Here is a 26,266-nt window from a genome sequence, read left to right on the forward strand (position 1 = left end):
GGAATGAAAGCCCCCTGAGGACAATAATTAGCTCTATTTGTTGAAAACACTGGTAGCAATTGGCAACCAGTTGGAAGCTGCAACAACTCGCTCCAGACATATCTTGGAGGAAAATCACTGAAGCAGTGATAAACATTAAATTGATTGCAATCTTACTAATACTAATAACATTAAAATAAATATTAATTGGCACATATATAGATCTACGTAATTGTCACGGGTTTAATGTTAATCTTTAGGAACACTAATATCAGATCCGTGCCTAAGGGGGACCAGTTGATTTTAAATGCAAGTAGAATCTGTTTCTTCATTTAGAATGTAATTCCTTTAATTTGATATGCTCATACCAGGAATCAAACTTGGTTCTTCCTCACCAAAACTGAAAATACAAATCATTTACCCACAAATGAGTTCCTATAACAAATAAAGGTTCATGTGATCATGATCAGATAAAAGTACACTATCATTTATTCCTAACGACTTACAATGCTCTCAGGATCAGTTCGTTTTTTGTTGTGGATAATAGACAAATTTAATCTTCGCCAGTTTGTCTTGGTGTTCCCTAAACGGTAGTAGTTTCACATATTAACAAAAGAAGAATGGGCGGAGTAGACACGAACCTCCACCGCCGTCTGTGATATTTTTTTGAAATGGAAAGGTAGTGATGCGATATATCAATTAGGGTCAGCATGTTCTCAAAAAGTCAATTATGAAATTTAGTGATCGTTATCTGTACTTATTTGGAAGATTTAAGATCACCTTTATAGTTATTAAGGAAAATCTAGGAGACTGAAACTCGCATGTTGAAAATTTGGATTTCACGAAAACACATATAAGTTAAACATATCTACAAGCCAAAAAACTAACAGCGACACTTGATATCCAACAGTGAAATTTGATTATTATAATAATAATGTGATTATATACAATTTGAATATCAAATTTCACTGTTAGTTTTCTTGGCTTGTAGATATGTTTAACTCATATGTGTTTTCGTGATAATCCAAACTTTCAACATACGAGTATCAGTCTCCTAGATTTACAAATAACTATAAAGATGATCCTAAATCTTCCAAATAAGTACAGGTAACAGTCACTAAAGTTCATAATTAACTTTTTGAGAACATGCTGGCCCTAATTGATATATCACATCACTACTTTTTCATTTCAAAAATTATCACAGCTTTCAAAACGGTGGATTTCAAGATGGCGGCAGAGGTTCATGATCTACTCTGCATATTCTTCTTTTGCCAATATGTGAAACTACCACCGTTTGCATTGTTTATCTATCACTATTTTCACGATTCAACAGTTTATTTGTTGTATTTAAATATTATAGCATAGCCCTTCTCCCACAAACGTTAACCCCTGCGCTCCGATGGCGCTCAGCCGCTATAACTTTGCACATATAGCCTACATATTTTCACATCCTCTATCAAGCGCACTATGTCTCATCCCGCAACTCGATTCATTCATTCAAACCCTTTAATTGTGAGCCACCGCGGCCCCGACAACGTAATAGAGTAATTGAATTACGCCTGTTTGGAATTCTTTCCGTCGCATAGGGGATTGCAACCAAGCGTCCTAAGCAATGGCCTGTCAAAATAACAGACTCAAAGCCTACCGTGGGTGTCAACTTGTATTCAGGCTAGGAAAATTCCAGTTCGAAATTGGAAAAGGGGGCAGCAGCTATATATTATAGCAATATACGTGTATGATCTGGACCATGTGAGAAGTAAGATGTAAATAATATTAAATGTATAAAATACTGTAGAAAATATTATAAATTGAAAATAAATTAAATTATGACTATATGATGTAGAAAATAATTTTTAAAAAACATTCTTTCCTTTTTTTAAAAAAATAAGATACATCATACTAAAAAATAAAACAGCTAAAAATGACAAAAATAGTTATGTTTCCAAGAAAATTACCTTTTACAAAACCTCTATTAATGCATAACTTATGCATAACATCTATTAATGCATAAAAACCTCTATTAATGCAAAACATCAGAAGCACTTTCATATGCAATCAATTTATACGATCTTAGTTCTCATGTAAATTAAACGATTGTATTTGAGAGCGCTCCCCACACTTTTCTTTTTAGTCATCCATATATATAAAACAATTTTCTTGAAAAAGGAATTATTGTTGTTATTTTTTAGTACAAATTCTTTTGTTCTTAAATTTTAGTGCTACATATTTTGTTAATACTTTTGCGTTCACTACAGCAGACTCTTCTACCAAATAGAAAATGTATAGGTAAAATACGATGTGAAACATTTTTCTTGAAGGAATGAGATATTGAATATAATAGAATTTCTGTCAGTGCGCAGTATATTAAAATGAATTTTGAATGGTAGTGAAAGTACTGAATGTGTAACAATTTACTGAAGCAGAAGGCGGCAGAATACAAGAGCGCAAATTGGGTAGAAATACGAGGAGGGAATTTTTGATTCGTACGTTAGTAATGGACATTTGCGATGGATGTAATAAGTTACAAACATAGTTTATTATTATTATTATTATTATTATTATTATTATTATTATTATTATTATTATTATTATTATTATTATTATTATTATTATTATTACAAGGAATTGTGTGAGAAAGAGAATATGATTATAAAGTTTCTGGAGCGCTGAAAATTTAAGAAATCTGTAAAAAATTGATAGAACTGTCTGCTCGAGTAATGCCATATTTTTTTAACGAAAACATTTTTCAGAAAATTATTTCTTTTTATTGTATATAAGTATATAGATCATCGATCCATATGTTCTGTATATGTATCTTTAATGCATAATTTCGTCCTATTGTATTCGTTTTCCCTTATATACTACGAGAATTATTGTCTTCCTCCCTCCTCCCGTCTGCCATTGTGCACCACCCTAAAGATTAATCCCAGCTGCATCCTTGCACTTTCCTTCCTACCTTTGACCCCCACCCGACCTCTAGAGGCATTTAAAATAAATAACTACGTGGAAAATCTCTTCATAACGCTTTGCGTGTGTAATCCTCCAGAATACGCAATGAGAGGACATTTTTTCTCCAGTCACAAGGACAGGTCATTAACCTTTAAGGTGTTTTTGACATCTTCCAACCAGATAAATAATTTCTTTCGCGTGAACTTATTTGCATACGGCCTTCGTAGGATTGGACTCAGCCCTCCATTGTTCCCTAATGTTTTTCTTTTAACTATTGATTTATTTTTTTTTCTCTTCTGTTTTCATTTTTCAATAATCATGATGTTAACACTGGAATGTTCATAACGCCACCTGCGGTGCTCTCAGAAATATCGTGAAGATAATAACTGATATAGTTTTTTCTCTTTTGTTCGAGGAACCCTGTCGTAACAACAAACAATCAACTGATAAAACAAAAGAATAGATAAAGAATCCAAGAAATATCACACAAAATATTACTTGTTCCTTCTTTGAAGAACCACACTATGCAAGTAAAAAGTGGAATATATATAGTTTCTTAAAAAAAGTAATTATTATTATATACAGACAATACATACAAGGCAGATTTCTAATTATCGGTTACTAGGTATAAGCCTAAGGTTAAAAATTATTAATAGAAGTCTGTTTATATAATTAAAATAGCTTAATTCTTCCCTGAACAAATATGTAAGTAATAACTGTAAAAAAAAGAAAACATAACCCATGCTTTTATAAAATGCATTAAAAAGAAGAAAAATGAAATAAGCATAATCGTTAAAAAAAGTCACCATTTTTTTTTTGTCCAAGACATTTTAATTGCTATTTCAATGGAATGTATTCTTATTTGTCTGTTTAAGACGTGACCTTTAATTGCTATTTATTTATTTATTTATTTTTACAATTTTATTGTTTTGAGGGAAATTTCCCTAATACAGGGAAATTTCATAGGTAGATTTAGCAAAAAGGGAAAAAGGGACTCGATAAAACGTAAAAATCCAGGGAGGATATCGCGCTGACTGAGTGACCAATTAAAATCCTTAAAGTTTTATTTATTTGTCAGAAATAACCCAATACAATAGCAATAGTTTGTGTGTGTTCAAAGGAGCATAATTTTTCACCCATTGTTTGCTGGGTGTATTTGTGTGTCCGTGAAGGAAAAAATAGAAGCAGAATGCAATTGAAGCACTTCCTTTAACGTAGGTAAATTAATCTTATAGTTATTACATAACTTCTGTCATAGGAATTGAACATTTCACAAACTGGGGAAAATTTGATAACAAAAGGGAAAAATTGTTGTCATTCGAGGGAAATTTTCTTGATAGTGCAGGGGCCATACTACTGACTACTGTTGCATGGAGGTGTATAGAGAATGTCTCTTCAAAACTTGTTTCCTATCTGTCTGACAATAGTTGCTTGGGTACGCATTTCTGGTATGGGGAGGTTTCTCCCAATATGGCCGACCACTCAAACTGCAACGTTGGTGGAAAATAGCATATGCCTCCGAAACTATTGCTTTTAGCACAAAATTTCAAAGGACCAAAATTGATTAGCACATTATTTTAAATTATGTACGCCACATTTTGCATGAATTACGTAACGTTTTATGGTGGCAATTGATATAATTTATTTTTTGAAACCATTAATTAAACTTGACAAGAAAACTTTAAATATGTAAGATCACTTATTTGTTTTGTTTTATACTTTAGAATCGTAGAAAGCTGCATCTGTAAATAAATAAATAAAGATCATGAAAGGAGTGCAACTTACTCCAGCACCAAAACAACAGAAGAAACCAGCATTTTTGAAATGTGTGTTATATGTAAAGAATATAGCAGAAAGAAAATGCATAGGACTACAAATAGTAGAGAGAAATTAATTGAAGCCTCTAACTACTATGACAATACGGAATTGAAAAAAAAATAGAACATGGAGAAGCGTACTATCATCTCGACTACTATATATATATATATATATATATATATATATATATATATATATATATATATATATATATATATATATATATATATATACAGTGAAACCTCTCTAAAGCGGACAGCCGTGGGGAATCAAAAATTGTCCGCTATAGAGAGGTGTCCGCCTTACAGAGGTTTCAGTATTTTCTTGCGTAAATTAACAAACAAGGTAATATAAAATTAGAAAAAATATTTTTGCATGAATCACGTATTTATGAATATTACCAAAATGTTACTGTTCCTGCATTATTTTGCGTCATTCAATTCCCTATGTTCGAGGCAAACATGGGAATAAGATGTTATAGTTCTCTGCATTTTACACTCATCGCTACTTACTACGTTTTCGGTGTGTTTCTTTAATTTGTGAGTTAATTGCAGTCCAGTAATGACTTTTTTTTAAGACAATATGCGTGTGGTCAAAAATACCAAACTTGTCTTCTGCTTCGTTAGAGATTCCAGCGGGACAGTAGAATGATGTGTCATCCCAAACAATGGGCAACTGTCAATCACTTTTGTTTCTGAAACAGGTTGGATGGGAGTGGAATGCAAGCAAAGGACATAAGGGTGTTGTGAAACAGGGTACCTTCCTCTGGGTTGCTGAACAGACAGTTGAGGAGGCAAAATGTTGTCACACCTTCATGTTCTTCCTTGGTGACATACGTACGAATTACTATAAGTGTATTTTTACTGTATTTTTCAACTTGTTTCTAGAGAGTGTCCGTCATACGGAGGTAAAAATACCTATAAAAAACAAGAAAGACTGTCCGTGTCCGTACTAGAGAGTGTCCGCTTTAGAGAGGTTTGCCAATATGTTTTTTCCTATTACAGTGTTTGGGGATTACAAAATATGTCCGTTATGGGAGGTGTCCGCTTTATAGAGGTGTCCGTTAGTAGAGGTTTCACTGTATATATATATATATATATATATATATATATATATATATATATATATATATATATATATATATAGTCTGCGTGCGTAAGGGATGAAGACAAGCAAAAACTCTGCAAATTCCACTTTCATGAATGACATCAAAGACTGAAAATATGCAGGAACGACACTGTAAAAGGCAGGAACGTGATGAAGGTAAAGTATGTGTCATATGTACAAACAAAAAATGTAAAGATTATCCTAAACTAAATCGGATCTGAGAGAAGGAAACGGCAGATAAATGATGGTTAGCTACACAATATTTTCAAGATGAAGTTTTTTCAAGGTCAATTGTACTAGATGATGTTAATACTGTATATGCAGCAGACGTTATGTATCACTCTTCCTCCATGAGCAGTTACTTATTAAAATACACGAGAAGTGCCGAGCAATTTGAAACTCTGTCTAACAGCAGCTCAATTACAGAAGGAATTCAAAAAATGTTTGATAATCTAGACTTTTCCCCAAACGGACTATCTGAAATTACTTCTTTTATAAATTCAGAATGTCAGCTGGAAAATAAACTTTCAAATTGACCATGAAAACACTTCTCATTAGGCATTTTGATGAAGGTGTATCATTTCCATATCCGAAAGAACAATCAAAGTCCCAGATCGTATTCTCCTCCAAGATAAGTACGACAAAAACTGTTTAGAAATTATTTTCTACTAACAGTTTAAATGATGCTGCAGACCAATTAGCAAATGAGCTCAAACACTATGACTAACCTTGACGATAAATTTTGTGATGCGAAATACATAGGAAAAAAGCCTTTCACTCTTTGAAAATAACAGGTCTACGATTTGGGATAATCTTTAAAACACATGATGGGATTATCATTTAACGAAGTTGACAAGAACAGTGAGAAAAAGTCCAGAAACATTGTTTCAAATACTGTGCTTCACATTCCAGAACTACCGAAAGAAAACCCCGTTTCATGTTTCTACAGCACAGACAATTCATAAACACGCAAATCTAAAACTTTGGTAACATCTTTGAACTTTGAACCACGTTGGTTTATACAGTAGCTATGACACTGTTTAAAAAAATGAATCATTCTTTTGCAGCAAGAGCTGTGGAACTAACGGTGGATCACCTTGTCCCACTGCCGACAAACGCACTTAGCCAGAGGTATTCCGCTTCGAGCAGCTATGAATAACTAGACCATCAAGAGGATACAAAATCATGAATTGGTAGCTCTCATGACACCGTCCTAGTACTGTTTCAGAATGTACATCATAATACTTTCAAATTTTTATCAAATTATCTCTTATATACTAACAGTTATATACTAATAGCTTATATAGTAGCTATGTGCCTTCGTGGAGCACTTTTAACTCACTTATTACTGAAAAGAAGCTTCCGTAAACTATTTCAGCATCTGTTCTCATTCTTTCTTTTCCAGCCACCAATCAAACATCTATATACACAATCATGGTAAATTTTCAGGACTTATTGACATAGGTAAATTAACAGTGTGGGGTTCTGTAAAGTGACGAAGGAGTATGCCATTTAGCCAAGGAACCACAGTTGCAGTTTTCTGATGAGTTTGAAAATATATTTCTTGAACTGGGTTTATTTCATACAACTAAAATCATAGTAAGCTGTCTTGGGCTATGTCTCAAAGATAGTGGAATATTTGAAACATTAGTGGAGACCGAAGTGTTTGTCCTAAAGTGGTCAAAAATGCATTACAAGGTAATCATTACTATACGGGAGTTCATGCCATGAACATAATAGCAGAAGCTGTACAACGAATTCAGTTTCAACATTTTTTCTTGAAATCTGAAAATGAGAAGTATCAGCCACTCTTTGATCAATTCAAAATTCTGAAAACTTTTTGCAAGGACTAGGATCGCATTAATGTGAAGAAGAAACACTGAAGATGTGGGTGGTCTTCTACAGGATTTCCATGCTGATTTTCTTACCTTTATCAAACAAGGTGAAGAAAAGTCCATTTTTTTCGTTATTGGAACCTTTTTCTAAACCACCACAAGCGTTTGGTTACCTGTTCTTATGAGGAGATTTGTATTACTTGCAACACATGGTGGCGAATGAATGGGATATCCCGGAAAAGTCAGGGAATTTGAAATTTCTAGAAAGTTACGAAATTCTCAGAATTTCTGCTACTAGTCAGGGAAACTTCAAGCTTTCGAAAGCATAGTGTCGTTGTGTAATACTTCGGATATTTTTTATCATAATATTTAATCATCACTTCTCTGCAGTATCAAACATGTTATTTCAGAAACAATTTTCTACTGTTCCTTTAACCTGTCGTTTGGAACAGACAGTAGTTAACGGAATAATGAAAAAAAAAGTTATGTCGCAAGAAAGCTCTATTAACATTTTATTCAACAGGGAAAGGAACTCAGATATTGTAAAATATTTTACAAGATATATGTACTTTTTAAAATAGTGGATGTGTACTTTTTATAAATAGTCATAATGAAAGAAAGATTGTTATATTTGAATAAACAAAGGAAGGAACGTAAATATTGTAAAATCTTTTTAAATACTTTTTTTTTATTCTTTTACTCGAGATTTCTTCATAGTTTGTTATTAAAATACCTACTAACATATCCTCATTTTATTGTCCTAACAAAACAATATAAGTTGCCATTAAAATAGTTTAGATTGATCGAGCTCCTGGTGTGATAATCACAGTATTTCATGTCACTGAACCCCCTCCCCTTTACGAAATCCTAGCTACGTGCCTGGTTCACGGATCATACGTTGAAAGCACACTTCATCGTGCAAGATTTACTCTGTAGTACAAGTGAGTTCCTCATAAATACCAAACACAACGTCAATAATTTAGCTTAAAAGCCACTAAGTTACTTCTACGAAATGAAGTTAAAACAGCGCTTTTAAGCGAAGGGAATGTTTATAATAATTCTAGAAATGGATTTCATGTATAAGCAGTGAGTTGTATAATAATAATGAACGTGGCAGAATGCTTAAAACTTTCACTCGCATTCGTTTTCGTTTGTTTCGTGGGAAATGGCTATTTTCACTAACCATAATATATAAATAAAGCGTGGGATTCATACAATCGTGATGAGAAGTTAATTATTTGCTTTTTTAAAAAAAATTCTTAGAACTGCTTCTTTCATGTTTGCTTAACTATGGAATAAAAAAAGTGAGATGGGTGAGAAACGACAAACTGTCATGACATTTTACGTGAAGAATTGTTCATTAGACGACAATATTTTTTAGAATATTCCAAGAATATTTTACTCTTCGTTCTAATATTTCTGAAATGCAAATGCTTTCTACGTAGAAAAAACAAACGCAGTGGTACCTTGAGCTGTGAAATTAATTCGTTCCAGAAAGTTACTCACGATTTATTCCTCAAATTGCCTAATTCTCTTTTCGCCTAACACTATGTCACCTGTCATTCACAAATAAAAATCACACTCGACATTTTAGGCGAAATACGAATTTGCATTTGACCTAATTATTCTGCTCAAGGAGGAAATACCTCCTGAGTCTGACAATATTTCTATACCTATACTGTATTTATACATAAATAAGTGATATACACTACACAATGAAGTGCTTGTTAACAAAATAACAAACAATAACTATTAACTACAACGATTAACTATTTTCATGTTTACACGTTTGTTTCAAGTAAAGCATGATTATTTTAAATATACAAGAAATAACATACATTAATGAAATCACTCTAAACATATTAATTACTTCCCTGAAAACGAACCAATAAGTCATGCCTCAAAATGAATATGTGTAAGTTAACTGTGTGAATATGGGTAGTAAACACAGCCTTTCAGCGACAGACTTAGAGGTGGCGGCTAGTGCTTGCTTAGAGGTCATGATGAATTACTATCAATGCACTCTGCCAATTCCACATTAATTTCATTGAGCAAAGATACAGGCGTACACACATAATATGGTGTTGTCCACTCATTTCTTTATTCAGTGTTGTTTCACTCTGAATTTCAGTCTTTTTTATTTGAGATCGTCTGGAGCAAAACATATAACCCAGTATGTTTATAATGGAAGAAACTGATCTTAATCCTTAATCCTTAAAGTATTAACAAACTGTTAATAATTCTAGAATGTGAATTGGGTGTTGTAATGCTGAAAAAAAATAATAAGTGGAAGTTTTCTGGTCTTGCAAGCAGCGGCGCAAATCGGTCTTCAACATTGGGAGGGACGGGTAAGACAGTTTCCATATTTTTTTTTTCTCTTAAGCGATATTCAAAATATTTATGAAGTTGAAAAACAATACTATGGAGAACCAGGGGAGCAGAATTGTCTTCAGCATTGAGAAGGTGGGCAAATTTGAGTCTTATTCTAGGGGAACATCAATTTCATTTCACTTTCCTTTGTGGCAATCGGATACAAATCATCACATTTCTCCCCCAAAAAACACATTTCATAGCGTATTATTGGGAACACAGCCCCCTCAGTTCCAAGATTGGGGGGGACATGCCCCCCTCATCCCCGGGATTTGCGCCAGTGCTTACAACTTAGGTTTTGGGTGTATAAGCCAGTCTGTTACACTTAACTTTGTGAAGTGCAGAGTTTTACTCTGGGTTATTTGCCTATGAAAATGTAAATATCCTATTTTACCAGTTTTTGATAGTACATTTATGAGGTCTGTCGATTTATTTTTTTTAAGTACCTGGTGCATATTGGTCAAATTTTTCGTTGTGGAAGAAGGGTTTTTACTTTCAGTTGCATCTGCTGTAGTGGAGTTGTTATATTAGGTGCTTTTGTATGGTTTCGACGCAGGTCTAAAACGGTGAAGATGTGGGTGTACGGATAGGACTCGAAAACGAAGTCACAAATCGACTCAGCGACCTCGCCAAGGCTTGATAAAGCTCGCGAAATTTTCAGAAATTCGTTAGATGCATAGCAAAGTCTATACTTCATTTTAGACATTTTCCGTGTCTATTGAGTAGTGTATTTAGGTGTATACTAGATAGCAATCAACAATCGTAAGTTCCCGTTAGCCTAGGCTTATCATATCAAAATTATCGAATACCAGAAATTCATTCAGTAAAAGACTGATTTTTCAATAAAAAAAGGACTTCTTTAACTTTTGAAAACAACTTCCTTTTTCTACCTTATAATAGTGTTGACGATGTGGAAGCTGTGTCGTTATAAACAGGACAATCCCTTTTTCGATATCTAGGCTTTCTTCAGTGCTAAAACAGGTCAGGTTAGTATATTACATTAATATCTTGATTCCTCTGTTGTCTCGTTTTGCAAATAAAATAAAAGTGAACAAACTCTTTATTTTTACTAAGCTTCAGATATTTTACTGACGTGAGCTCAGTATTATGTGAAAACAGAAAAACCTAATAATTATAAAAATGAACTATGATTATGCACTTTTCAAGACAGTATGTATTGCACACATATGCACTATATAACAAAAATCGAAACAATATTGTTTGTTGAAATATGCAATAGACTCTTTCGTTTCGTACAACAAACTTTGAAATTTGCTATAGCTTTGTTTAAAAACAAGCGTTTTTTTTTTTTTTTTTTTTTTTATGGGAGAATGGTTTACATGTACTCTCAATACATGTGATCCACGGTTCAATCCTCAATGCAACACACAGACTTGGCAAGAAGTTAGAATACTTCAGATTACATTGCGATACTAGTTTCCCTATTTTATATATTTGGAGTTGCGTGATGATTTGAAGGGGTGGCCCGGGGAGGAAATTCTATCCCCCTCCCACTCAAAAGCTACGAAATTTTCCTCGGTGCCTATCTCCGACCATGCTCAACACGTGTTATCAGTATGTATTTTCTCAATATTATTTTCATCTTTTCTATACAAGATAGTGTTGTAATCTCTGATAACAATTTGATTGTGCAGTCGCGCTAGCGGTGCACTCGTCACTAGTTCGACGAGCTGCATAATAGTTTCTCAAGAAATCTTCACTATTATATTTGCCATTGTGAACAGGTCCTGGACCCGTAACGAACTGAATGCCCGTTGTGGTGAAAGGAAAGGCCTAGAAAAATGACGCTGTTTATGAGCAGCAATAGGGACATCGAGAAAATACACATACAAAGAGACAATAAAGGAGGTAACAACAAACGTTGCGAGCGACAGTAGAAATGATTCGTAAAAATAACACACAAAAGAAAATGTAGCTTTACGTATGTGAAGTTGTTCCCTCCCCAACTTTCAAATTTCGATTTAAAAAAGTCAATAATTTGTTTTTTATTTGTTATTGATTGTTTTGAAGAAACAATCGTTTGTTTCCAAAAATATAAGGAGATATTTAGAAAATTAAGTCGGGATGTAGCCAACTTCACACTAGTTCCTCAAATTTCAAATTTCGATTCAAAACCAAAATCAGTCGTTTGTTTTCTGTTTGTTACTGATTATTTTGAACAAAAAATAATTTGTTTTAAAAATCGTAAATAGACATTTACAAAATAAAATTGGGGTGGCAACCTCACGCTGCTTTCCCCACTTTCAAATTTTGATCCAAAAAGCAAGCTAATCGTTTGTTATTCATTGTTTTGAAGAAAAATCATTCATTTCGAAAAACGTAAGAAGATATTTAGAAAATAAAGTTGGGACCAACTTCAAACTGGTCTCCCATTTCCCAATTTCGATTCAAAACCAAAGTCAATCATTTGTTTTTTGTTTGTTATTAATTGTTTTGTAGAAAAAATTTTTATATCGAAAAAATAGACATATTTAGAAAATTAAGTTGGACTGTGATCAACTTCATACTTGTTCCTCCGTTTCCAAATTTAATTCCAAAAAACAAACAAAAATTTGTTTTTCGTTTATTATTAATAATTTTGAAGAAAGAATAGTTTGTTTCGAGAAAAGTAGAAATACTTAGAGAAGAGTTCCTTCTACAACTTTTAAATTTCGATTTAAAAAATAAGACAATCATTTGTTGTTGACCGTTTTGAAATAACAATATTTTGTTTCCAAAAATGTAAAGAGATATTTAGCAAATTAAGTTGGGGTGTGGCAAAGTTTACACTGGTCTCTTAAATCCTAAATTTCGACTCAAACCAAAATCAATCGTTGTTTTTTGTTTGTTATTGGTTGTTGGAGAAAATATCGTTTGTTTCGAAAAACATGAAGAGATATTTACAAAATATTTTGGGAGGTTCTTCAAAACAATCAGTAAGAAACGATAAAGAACAATGGCTTCGGTTCTAAATCGAAATTTGAGAATGAAGGGAAAGTATGAATTTGGTTAACCTAATTTTCCAATATTTCTTTACATTTTTCAAAACAAACGCTTTTTTCTCTAAAACAATCAATAACAAACGATTGTTTTGGATTTTGAATCTTAAATTGAAATTGAAAGAATCCGTGTGAAATTTGCCACACATGTACGTAATTATATAAATATTTCTTGACGCCTCTCCAAACAAGCTTGTTTTCTGTCCAAAGCAATCAACAACAAACGAAAGACTAACTATTGATTTTAGTTTTGAATCGAAACTTAAAAGTGTAGGACCACCGTGAAGTTTACCATATCCCTAATATAAGCTTCTGTATATTTCTTGTATTTTTTCTAAAACAAAATATTTTTTCATGAAAATAATTAATAAAAACAAAATCCACAGTTTTGGGCTTTAAAAAGAAATTTAAAATTGCAAGGACCAGTGTGAAGTTGGCTACACCTCAACTTAAAACTCTAAATATTTCTTCACATTTTTTCGATATAAACGATTTTTTCTTCTAAACAATGAACAAGAAATGAGAAACAAACTATTGGCTTCGATTTCGAATTGAAATTTGAAAGTGAGGGCTAATGTGGATTGGCCCCAACTTTATTTCCTAAAAATCAATTTAAGTTTTTTGAAGTATGCTATTTTTGCTTCAAGACGATCAAAACAAACGAAAAACAAATAATTTGCTTCGGTTTTAAATCGAAATTTTAAAATGGAGAGATGGCCCGCAACTTTATTTTTTAAACATCTCTTCATGTTTTTCGAAATAAACTATTTTTTCTTCAAAACAATCAATAGCAAACGATTGATTTTGGGGGGAACAATGTAAAGTTTCTCACACCCCAACTTAATTTTCTGAATATTTCTTTACGCTTTACGAAACAAGCGATTGTTTTCTTCAAAACTATCAATAAAAAACGATTGGCTTGGTTTTGAACAGAAATTTGAAATTCAAGGCTAATATGTAGTTGGTTCTTAACTTGATTTTAATATCTCTTTACGTTTTTCGAAATAAACTATTTTTCTTCAAAACAATTAATAGTAAACATAGAACAAACTATTGTTTGGGTTTTAAATCGAAATTTGGAAATGAGAACCAGAGAGAAATTGCTCCAACTTTATTTTTTCAATGCCTCTGTTTGTTTTTCAAAACAAACGATCGTTTCTTCAAAACAATCAATAGTCAACAAAAACAATAGATTGAGTATGGTTTTGAATCGAAATTTGAAATTTGAGGGACCAATGTGAAGTTGACAACACCTAACTTAATTTTATCTTTACTGATTTCGAAACAAACATTTTTTTCTTCAATATAAAAGAAAATCAAACGATTGTCTTCTGTTTTAATCGAAATTTGAAAGTGGGGGCTAGTGTGAAATTAGACCCAACTTTTTAAATAAATATCTTTACAAATTTTTTCGAAACTATTTTTTCTTCGAAACAATAAACAGCAAACTATTGACTTGAGATTTGATCGAAAATTGAAAGTAAAGACCAGTGTAAACTTGGCCACCAACTTTATTTTGTAAACAAATCATTGTGTTCCTCGAAACAAGCAGTTTTTTTTCTCCAAAATAATCAATAACAAATGGGAAACAAATTATTGGTTTGGGTTTTCAATCAAAATTTGAAAACGGGAGGCCAGTGTAAAGTTGGCCACACCCAATTTAATTTTCTAACTAGTGTATCTCTTTACATATTACGAAACAAACTAGTTTTTCTTCAAAACAATAGAAACGAGAAACAAATGGAAAGGTTTTAGTTTGGAATCGAAATTTGAAAGTGGGTGACAAGTGTGAAGTTGGCTCCAACTTTATTTAATAAATATCTCTTTATGTTTCTCCAAACACATTTTTTTATTCAAAACAATCAATAACAAACGATTTGGTTGGGTTTTGAATCGAAATTTGAAAGTAATAGCCAGTGTGAAGATGGCCTCCAACTTTATTTTATGAATGTCTCTTTAAATTTTTCGAAACAAACTTTTTTTCTTTAAAACTATCAATAACAAACTACTGACTTGGGTTTTGAATAGAAATTTGAAAGTGGAGGGATAGGTAAAGTTGCCCTCCAACTTTATTTTCTAAATACCGGTATCTCTTTACTTTTTTGAAAATTCGAGACAACTTCACACGTGTTGTTGCTTGTTCACTGTAAATACACAGCGGTGGTTCAATCGAGTTTCAACAATGTGATTCTTGGGTCTTTTGTTAAACTAATTATTAAAAAAAAAAAAAAAAACTTGTTGCAGTGGAGAAAGAGGAACATATCCCTAAGAAATATTAATTTTAACGTCTAAAATTCTTTAAAAAAGAATTTCAAATGTTTCCTTCTTGGTGTGAAAGACACCAAGAAATACTTGTGTACTAATTCAGCTGTACAGGAAGTATGTTAAAATAAATAAACCAGTTGTGTTATTTGTGTAAGCTGAATAACATAACACATTAACTTGTTTTTAATGAAAACTTGATGTACTAATTTTCATACCTCTAAGTTTAGTAACACTCGGAACATGGATATATGTATTTTAAAAAAAAATACTGTTGTTTTGATAGCAGTTACGGCTGGATCTCTGAAAAACTTTTTTTTTTTTTTATGGGTAAACCTAGTTTTAGAAGCAGTACACTGTCCAAAATAAACGTCTCTTCAAATACCGTGTGCGTGGGTTTTTCTTGAGGTTCTCCCACTTTCTTCATTCCATCATTTCAATTACTTATCATCATTGCCGTCTCTTTTAGCCTACACGGCATAATCGTGGGACGTAAACCTGAAAGATATAAACGTCTCTAGCTCCGACGGTTTAGGCTAGGAGACGATGAGTTAATTAATCACTATTATTATTTTTTTTCTCCCTGGGCTGTAAAAGCCAGTTGTTTCAGCTTTAGTTTTCATTATAAATATTCTATTCTGACGGGGACAAATACCCTCGATGCTGACGTTCTCATTAAACCTTAAAATCAATCAATATTGTAAGAATCTCCACATTTCAGTACGCATTATTTCATCGAGCACATGTTATGTTTATAAAACACGTGTTACTGTTTATAGCCATCAACACAGGCAGACGGTACACGTAAAGTAAAGTAAATAGGAAGACATGAAGCCAGCACGGCGAAACCCGAGGAGGAACAAGCCACTCAGAAATCACCTATAAAAGTGGACCTGAGGAGAACTGAAGCATCGGTTGACCACTGAGCGCATAACCTACACCTGGTCCTGAGGTCGTCCTGGACGAAGGAGTATTGCCTTGCCCAAATTTCTGGACACAGCCATGAGCTAAGGGGTTCCCGTACAAAAATATTTTCTTCTTTCCCTTTTACTTGAGACAAGGAAAAGACTCTGATTTATTCTCCTTGTACTTACATAGAAGCTTTGTAATATTTTTTATAAATAAATTTGGTGAAGGGTTAAGTCACGGACTGTTATTGATTCTATCAAAAGGCATTACAATATTCTTTTTTCACAATTCCCATAAAACTTTCATACAAAATATTTTTTTTTAAAAAAAAAAGGAAAAAAAGATGTATAAAACTAGTTTTGAAAACGCGGGCCAAGGATTGGGCATGCGTGCATAGAATGTAATTTTAAACGGGAAATATATCAGGTTGTGCGTCACACTAATCATAATAATGAACAGATATGCTAATAGATGTCACTACTTGAGCTATCGTTTATCTAATAGATGCCACTACCTGCAGTAGGCCTATCGTTATTTTTTGCCTGACGCTAACAGATGTCACTACCTGCACTGTTGTTTTCTTGTGTGGTGTCGCTACCTGCAGTATCGTTTTCTTACCTGATGCTAATAGATGTCAGTATCTGCACTATCGTTTTCTTGCTTGATGCTAATAGATGTCACTACCTGCACTATTGCTTTCTTGCCTGACGCTAACAGATGTCACTACCTACAATATCGTTTTCTTACCTGACGCTAATAGATGTCACTACCTGAACTATCGTTTTCTTGCTTGATGCTAATAGATGTCACTACCTGCACTATTGCTTTCTTGCCTGACGCTAACAGATGTCATTACCTATAAATACAATATCGTTTTCTTACCTGACGCTAATAGATGTCACTACCTGCACTATCGTTTTCTTACCTGATGCTAATAGATGTCACTATCTGCACTATCGTTTTCTTGCTTGATGCTAATAGATGTCACTACCTGCACTATTGCTTTCTTGCCTGACGCTAACAGATGTCACTACCTACAATATAGTTTTCTTACCTGACGCTAATAGATATCACTACCTGCACTATCGTTTTCTTGCCTGACGCTAATACATGTCACTACCTGCACTATCGTTTTTACATAACGCTGATAGATGTCACTACCTACAATATCGTTTTCTTGCCTGACGCTAATAGATGTCACTACCTGCACTATCGTTTTTTTATTTGAAGCTAATAGATGTCACTACATACAATATCGTTTTCTTACCTGACACTAATAGATGTCACTACCTACAATATCGTTTTCTTGCCTGACGCTAATAGATGTCACTACTTGCACTATCGTTTTTTTATTTGACGCTAATAGATGTCATTACCTGCACGGTTTTCTTACCTGACGCTAATAGAGGTCAGTACCTGCACTATCGGAAACTGTGTTGGCAACTAGCCGATTTAAAACTACTAGTTTAATTAATAATAATACTTATTAAGTTATAATCTTGGAAAAATATATACCTATGATCCTCGTCTATCTTCATAATCACGCTATTCTATTTCGTGTTGAGGGTACGTTTCAAATTTTCTCCCCTCTTTTGTTTAATTGAAATAAGCAAAAGAAATGGAAATTTACATATGGAAATTTGACTTAATTGAATTGGACATTATAAACAAATATTTTAGTTTCCCAAACGAGCTCTCAGCAGGGAACCTTTTTTTTTTTTTTTTTTTTCTTCTGTTAAACCAACTTTCTTCTACGTGCATATAAATGCAATTGAATGAAGGAAAATATTCACATTGAATCCTACACAGTTTTCCATTTCATAATGAGGTACAAACGACTTCTGAAATTGAAAATTGTAAGCGGGTGATGAGGAGAAAGTGAAAATGGCAGAGAATAATCTCAGGGCAGGAAGGAAATAGAGAATTAAAGAGCGTAATAAATTTTCCATGAGTCGACACGGGGAGGAAATAACATAGGAAATTTTCTTAATTATTATAAGGAAGTCTGTAGATTTGACATAGTAAATGTCTGTTACCTTGGTTGAAATTATACACTGCATGATTTACAAGAAAACTATTGTTATTCTCTTTCTCCCTCTCTGTGTAATTGTTTATCTTTCAACAGCATCGGTTCTTATAACTTTTAGAAAAGTGGCGTCTTTCTTTGAAACCTCTACAAAACACCATATTTCCTCGCTGTTCCAGTACCATATATGCATGGGCGGAATTATGGGGGGCATGGAAGGGCATTGCCCCCCAACTTTTTGACAAAAAACAAAACTGCTACTTATAAGACCCTTCAATTCTCATTTGTATTTACCGTGTCCCTTCCCCAAACAGACAAAAGGTCTGCCACCCAGCAGACAATTCCTAACTCCGCCTATGCATATATGTCTTTGTTGCTCGTAATTCTGAGTTTTCTTTCTGATGGGGTTTCACTATCATTAAGTATTCTGTGTTTTGGCAGGTAGTGGAACCAATAAGGCTTTATTTCTTTATTTATCTGTTTACGTTTAGGCCTGGAAATGTTTCTTCCACGTTTCTCGATCTTCAGCTTCCTCTTTTAACTATCAATATTTTCTCCTATTCTTCAAATCATCGATCAGTTGTGTTCTTCTTCATTCTATTCCTTGCTTTCCTTCCATCTTTTCTTCTACGGCTCTGTGAAGAAGACAATTTCTTCGCAAGATTTGTCCAATCGAATTAGACTTCCTGCGAAGGATGCTGGGTAAAAGCGTCCTCTTCTCTTCTATCCGTTTTAAAACATCTTCATTTGTTTCTCTCTCTATCCATTTATCTTCTCCATCTTCCTCCAAGACCATATTTCGAAGCTTTCTAAATATTTTTTCTCTAACTTCCATAATGTCCAAGTCTCTGAACAACACAGACTCCATATATAGCACGGGGGCGCGGGGGCTCAGTGGTAGAGCGTTCACCTCCGGTGTTTGGGGTCCCTGGTTCGATCCCAGATCGCGCCGTGTGGACTTTGTGGTGGACAAACACCATGTTCGTGGTTTTTCTCGCAGTTCTCCCGTTTCCTCCCACTTTCTTCATTCCACCATTTCATTCATCTCTCATCATCACCGTCTCCTTTAGCCTAAGCGGCATAAGCGTGGGACGTAAACTTAAAGATTTCATTTTTTTAAATATATATAGCACTTGAGCAACTTCTTCCTTAGCCCTATATTAAACCTGCTAGATAAGAGTGATCTTTTCTTGTTGGACGCTACTTTGGTTATGACTATTCTTGACCTGATCTCTTTTGTGCAGTAAGCGTCTTTCGTCAGAATGCTCCCCAAATACCTGAAATTCTTGACCTCTTCAAGTTCTCTTTGTTCTACCCTGATGTACAAGGGCGCGTTTCCACGGATGTCATAGCTTTCGATTTTTTATGTTGCATACAATTTTCCATTGCATATAGTTTTGCAGTGTCAACTATTTTATTAATTCTCTCCTGTAGTCCTTCTTCAATTCTAGCTTCCAGTATAATAACCGTATCATTTGCATACTTGATCTTGTTAATGATCTGACCCCCTATCTTGAAATCTCCAATGGAGATTCATAGAATAACTATTTTTCGTTATATATCTTTTACAGTTTAGACAGAAGCCACTCTTGATTATTGTATGACAAAATTCGTTATATAGGTTTTTACTTCAGAAAGTACGGTTCTATTTTTGCACGAGTTCAGTATGGAAAGTGCAGGAGAGGAGGCAGAGAGGCAGGGAGGGTGGGGAATACATATAAGAGACCTTTTCAATCTATTTTATATCACGATTTTCCTTTGATGACATTCTTTTGACGGTGACCCCCCCCCCCCATGAGTAATCTCCGGCTACATAATAAGCTTTTTTATTATTCCTACTTGTTGTTCGTGAAACCTGGTGAAATAAACCCAGTCTCATGTTTCACATTAGCTCTCATTTTGAATTTTATTTCAATATTTAATTTTTGTGGTACAGTGGGACCTCGATAACTCGAAGCTGAAAGAAATAGTAAAAAATTCGAGTAATCGAGTTTTTGAGTAATTAAGCTTCGAGTTATCAAGGTGGTCACAACAAAAATTTGAGATATCGAGGTTTCGCGTGCCTCATGAAAAGTGACTATGTAACCTCTATAACTCGAAATTTTATACATTTTTGGTATACTCGGTAAACCTTGGCAAACTTCGACTCGTAGAGATCGTAGATACGAAAATTCGAGTTACCGAGGTTTTTAAATGTGATTTTGAAGCCCTTAAAATTGGGGTAGTACGAGCATTCGACTTACAGAGGTTATTTTAACATTGAGTGTTATGGAGAGTTCAAAGGAATGTAAAAATTCAAGTTATCAGGGAATTCGAGTATCGAGGTCCAACTGTATTTATATTTTTCTTGTATTCTTGCAGTCTTCCACTCCGCTTTTTCCTCTCTTTTCATTTCTATTTTATTCCAATTGTTCTTTTTTAAATAGATCTTTATTTGTTTAATATTCTTTACTGTAGAGTATGTTTGTATTAAGTATGAAAATAAAAATATATCTTATCAAAATAACTAATTTAAAATTCACCTTTATTTTTTATTTTTTTATTTATTTTTTTATTTATTTATTTTTTTTTTTTCACTAACTAACTCTATGGCCCATGGAACCCGGAGGTTCAATGTTGCGTTCACAAATCCTCTCCATGGACTTCTATCCTTAGCCAACTTGATCCAGTTTCTACTTTGTATTCCTATTTCTGCGAGATCCATCTTAATATTATCCTCCCATCTGCGCCTAGGTCTTCCTAATGGTCGCTTTCTGATTGGATTTCCAGTTAAAACTTTGAAAGCGTTCCTACGTACTTCCTTCCATTCTGACTACATGACCTGCCCACTTAAGCCTCCTAGGTTTGATGACCTTTACAATGTTTGGTAAACGGTAGTATTTTTCCACTACTAAATCCTAATTACATTTATCTTTTTCTCGCCTCCCTTTGCGATACCGCGTATATCTCTTGCGGCTCTCTAGGTATCCCGATCTCCACGTTGAGAAATTTCAACAAATAGTATAGTTACATGGTCAACACAAATGATTATACTTATTATGAAAGATACAAGAAGACAAACAAATAAACACAAATAGAAAAATATACAGAGTGGCCTAAAAATAGGTATACGGACCTGCATCGATCAAGCATGACATTTTAATTGTTGAGCTGAGCGAAGCGAAGCTCTTATACTCGGGTTAGCCGTTTGGTTGTCCGCGAACTCCTCCTAGACCGTTTGGCCGATCTCAACCAAACTTAGCACGCTGATAGAGTATGTCGTGCTGAGTGACAACATAGGTCGAAATCAAAAATCCGATGTACCATCGAGGAATAATCACCGAAAAACGCTTCCTCCTAGACCGTTTGGCCGATCTCAACCAAACTTAGCACGCTGATAGAGTATGTTGTGCTGAGTGACAGCATAGGTCAAAATAAAAAATCCGATGTACCATCGAGGAATAATCACCGAAAAACGCTTGCATAGACTTAACATGGGGAAAAAGTTTTCACGCGATTTTTTTTGTCAACAATTAAAAATGGCATTTATTATTGCATAATGGCCAGGAATGATTACGTAGTTTAAGCTCGCTCAGCTCATTTCATTGCAATTGGGTACATCCATTGCATTCCTAGTTTAAGTTAATGAATCTATTTCCTTCGATTTTTTCCGAGCTTAAAGTATAAACGAAAATAAATTAAGAACAAACAATGAAGAAACTAAGTTAACTTGTATGGGTAAAAGTAACTAAATGATATAAAATGACATGATTCAATCAGTACGGGATCATATACCTACTATTGGGCCACCCTGTATAATTAACTTGTTACATATGCACCTTAGTACAGCGTACAAAATTAAGAATGCTGATGGTCTGTCAGTGATGTATTAAATGAAGAATTGATGATGTAGTGTCTTCTCAAAGACAATATCATATTGCAATGCAAGCGATGCATTCGTTGATGTCCTAAAGACAATACTGGGTAGCAGGGACGGGTCCGGACCCTTCCTCCCAAAACTTCCTAACTCAACATACATTTGTACACTTTCTCAATAAAATTATACTTGTTTAACAGGGAAATGATTGATATAACATGAAAATTTGATCTTGCACTTTATCTGTACTCATTCTCTTATACAGCCAGCCCTGTATAAAAATTTAGTTCTTTCGTTTTTTTTTCTGAAAATATAGGTGGAAGTCTTTTACAATTAGTATTTATTGTCTTTTCGGATACAGTACATAGACAAAGTGACTTGTAGTATTCCCTCCCCACTAAAGCTTCGACCCTCCTACCAAAATTTTCCGGGGCGCATCTACTGTATAGTATACGTGTGTGGTTGGATACACCTAACTGTAGTGTTAGTATGTGATTTAAAAAATATATATATACTTTATGCAAAAATTTACAATGTGGCAAGAAGGGAGATGATCTTATATCATTATTTCGTTATTGTTTCCTTACCTGTCTCGTTATAACACATTTACAACAGTTCATGAGATGAGAAGTGCTAAAACATTCACGGTACGATGCGTGATAATATATGGCATGTTTTATTTGGTTATCTCAGCATTCCTGAATACATCTATAAGTATGAGTATCTCGTATGTTGTGTGTGTATGTGTGCGTTTGCGAGTGTGTTGTGCGTACCCATTAGAGCAGGGCCAACTGTCTTTTTATGATTGTTTTCTTGCATTACAAGACTGAAAGCGTTGATGATTTGTGTTAGGAAATGGTGAGAAATTTGTGAACCTTGCTGGGCCTTTTTTTGTTTTTCGTCTTAACGATACAGGAAGAGAAACAAATAAATACTTATTTACTTTTGAAGTGTTTTAATACACCTCATCTTTCTTTGGCTATAACTTTTTTTGTTTCTGTCTTATTTCTTGTGGTGTGTAGAGAAGTAACAAAGAAGAAACAGGTTTGTTTATCTCGTGCAAAAACATACGAATTTCTTTCATGTGGGAATGCCCCGAAGGAGTTTTCTGGCAAAACAGACAAAAGCTAATCCAGCTCTCCCTTACTGTAGTTACGGTGCAATTCACACTACACGAATTATTGTTATTATTATTATTATTATTATTATTCAAGGATGTCCCAAGCGCTCAACGAATTTGTTGATATGATATTGATATTAATGATAATTTGGTTATGGGTATGGAATAAAGTATTTTTGTTTGAGCTAACATCGTAAGCTATTTTGTCCACCAAAATTAAGTTCATTTGATTTTTATTAAGAATTCATTTTTATTTAAACGAAAAATTATTTACTATTAATTTAAGGGAGCGCGATAGCTCACTGATAAAGCGCTCATTTCTGTTGCGAAGGTTCCCTGATTGGCTCCGTGTGAATGTGACCTATGTGAGTTGTGGTGGACAACTTCGTATCCATGGGTTTTCTTCAACTTCTTCAATTTTCTCCCACATTTTCATTCCAACAATTATTTAAAATTCTGTCATTGTTATTCAGGTATGCTCACCCCAACAGCTTTGATGTATCCCCCAAATTTGTCTTTTTCTCCACCATATTTACCATTCCCCAGTTTGATTCTATTTTCAATGACAAATTATTCCTCGCCCCCAAAATATTCTCATAGGCGCAGTCTGCAATCCTAAAACCCGCCTGTAGGCATCCTTGCTTTCATTAATCATCAGTCTTCTTTAATGTACTGAGTGCACACTAGTCATGAGGCATTAAATTAAAGATAGCATATCCTTTTTTAAAAAAAAGAAGTAGAAGAAGAAGAATAACCTACTGTAGCACTTTTGAATGTGCAACTTTATTTCTCAATGAGTAACAGAGGGCAGATAGCGATTATGTCTTTTTCCAATGTGATTTATCTGAATAGTTTTATGTTTCTTATAAGGTAGTTCATTTTTTATTATTATTATTAGGGAAACTGACTTGTCACATACTGTCAAGAAAGCAACCCAGCGATTTAAATTAGTATTCGGAGAGAAAATATCTTCTATCTAACCGGCACCTTAATCTTACGTTTAAGAGTAATTTGGTTTTAGCGTCTTAAACTAACTAACTAACTCTATGGCCTATGGAACCCGGAGGTTCAATGCCGCGTTCACAAAAGCTCTCCACTGACTTCTATCCTTAGCTAACTGCATCCAGTTTCTACTTTGTATTCCTATCTCTGCGAGATCCATCTTAATATTATCCTCCCATCTGCGCCTAGGTCTTCCTAATGGTCGTTTTCCTATGGGTCTTCCAGTCAAGACTTTGAAAGCGTTTCTACTTTCTTCCATTCTAGCTACATGGCCTGCCCACCTAAGCCTCCTAGACTTGACGACCCTAACAATGTTGGGTAAACCGTATAAACTATGTAGTTCCTCGTTATGAAGTTTCCGCCATTCCCCATTCTCGTTCCTCTTGGGTTTAGCGTCTTACTCTCCGTTTGTCAACATTGCTCTCAATCATATTTCAGTTTCAACTGATCGTGATGCGTTGATGTCAGGTACAGAAGCTACTGTGAAATAATAAAAGCAGAAAAACTCCAAATGCTTGAGAATTTCGATATGTTCTGCAAGGAATTTTTAATGTATAAAAAGGATATGGGACTGTTAAGAGATGCAAATTCTTCATAAATATACAATTAAAAGGGAACCAAGATTTGTGTAATATACTTGGTTGGATTTGAGTTTATCGTCCTTTCCAGCACCAAGCCTGTGAGATGAGGACCTACAACTTCATGTAGGATCCAAACAACATGAGCTCACACCGGAAATTGTCATATTTTTTGTGTTTTTTTGTTTCTTACGGTTATTTTTCATGAAATTGGTCCAGTTTTCAATTAAAATTACTCTACGATATTGTATGAAACCATATAGTCTATGTTTTTGTTATAATTGTGTAAATTCTAAATATCACATGTCTTCCTTCCCCTTCCCTAAAAATTGTAGGATCTTCCTTTCTTTCCTCTGAAAATTCTTGAAATCCTACCGATAATCTGTGCTGCCTGCCTGCCTGGTGCCAATAGATGTCACCAGTCTGTAGGCAAATTTGCAAATTTAAAACTGTTGAGACAATTTAATTGCAGTTTAAGGACTACATTGTTTCGATTTAATTGCAATTTAAAAACTACGTTGTTTTGATTTAATTTGCAATTCAAAAACTATATAATTTGAATTTAATTTGCAATTTAAAAATTACATTATTTCAATTTAATTTGCAATTTAAAAACTACATTATTTTAATTTAATTTGCAATTTAAAAAATGCATAACTACATTATTTCAATTCAATTGCAACTTAAAAACTACATTGTTTTGATTTTTCATTGCAACTTAAAAACTACATTGTTTCTATTTTTCATTGCAACTTAAAAACTACAGTATTTCGATTTTCCATTGCCACTTAAAAACTACATTGTTTCAATTTAATTGCAACTCTAAAACTGCATTGTTTCAATTTAATTGCAACTTAAAAAGTACATTGTTTCAATTTAATTACTCGCACTTTCAAAATAGAACAAAGGTCGTAATCATATTTAGATTTGAGCATTAATATTTATGTATTTCTATTATAATACATTGTGACGATTCAATTGCAGCTTACGCTGTGTTGTGTGAATTTAACATTTTCAAACTGGATAGTGATAATACCGATCATGAACGTGCTTTTCTGTTTATTATGAAGACGAGAACAGTAATCATATTTAGAATTTGAGCATTATGTATCCGCATCTTAGTTAGTGGGGGGAGGGGAAAAATAAGTTAAATGTAAAGAATTGGGGCTTTTGATTAAGAACAGTTTTAACCTATAATGTAAAGCGAGGCAAAGTATCGGGCTTAACAACTAAATCTACTAAATTTAGTGAGATTTACATCTCTAATTAAAGTTACAATTAAAATACCAGATGACATTCTATATGCAGTCAGACTTTTTTTTTCTTGTAAACTCATCAATTTAATTCTGCGTCTGGAATTTAATAATAATAAATTTAGGATAATTCCATAGATATTTACATACAAATATAGTTTTAAACGTTATGAAGACACATATAGAATCATTGACTTTGGATT

This window comes from Thermobia domestica, chromosome 10 (assembly GCF_964235325.1).
Source record: "Thermobia domestica chromosome 10, izTheDome1.hap1.1, whole genome shotgun sequence".
In the NCBI taxonomy this organism is placed as follows: Eukaryota; Metazoa; Arthropoda; class Insecta; order Zygentoma; family Lepismatidae; genus Thermobia; species Thermobia domestica.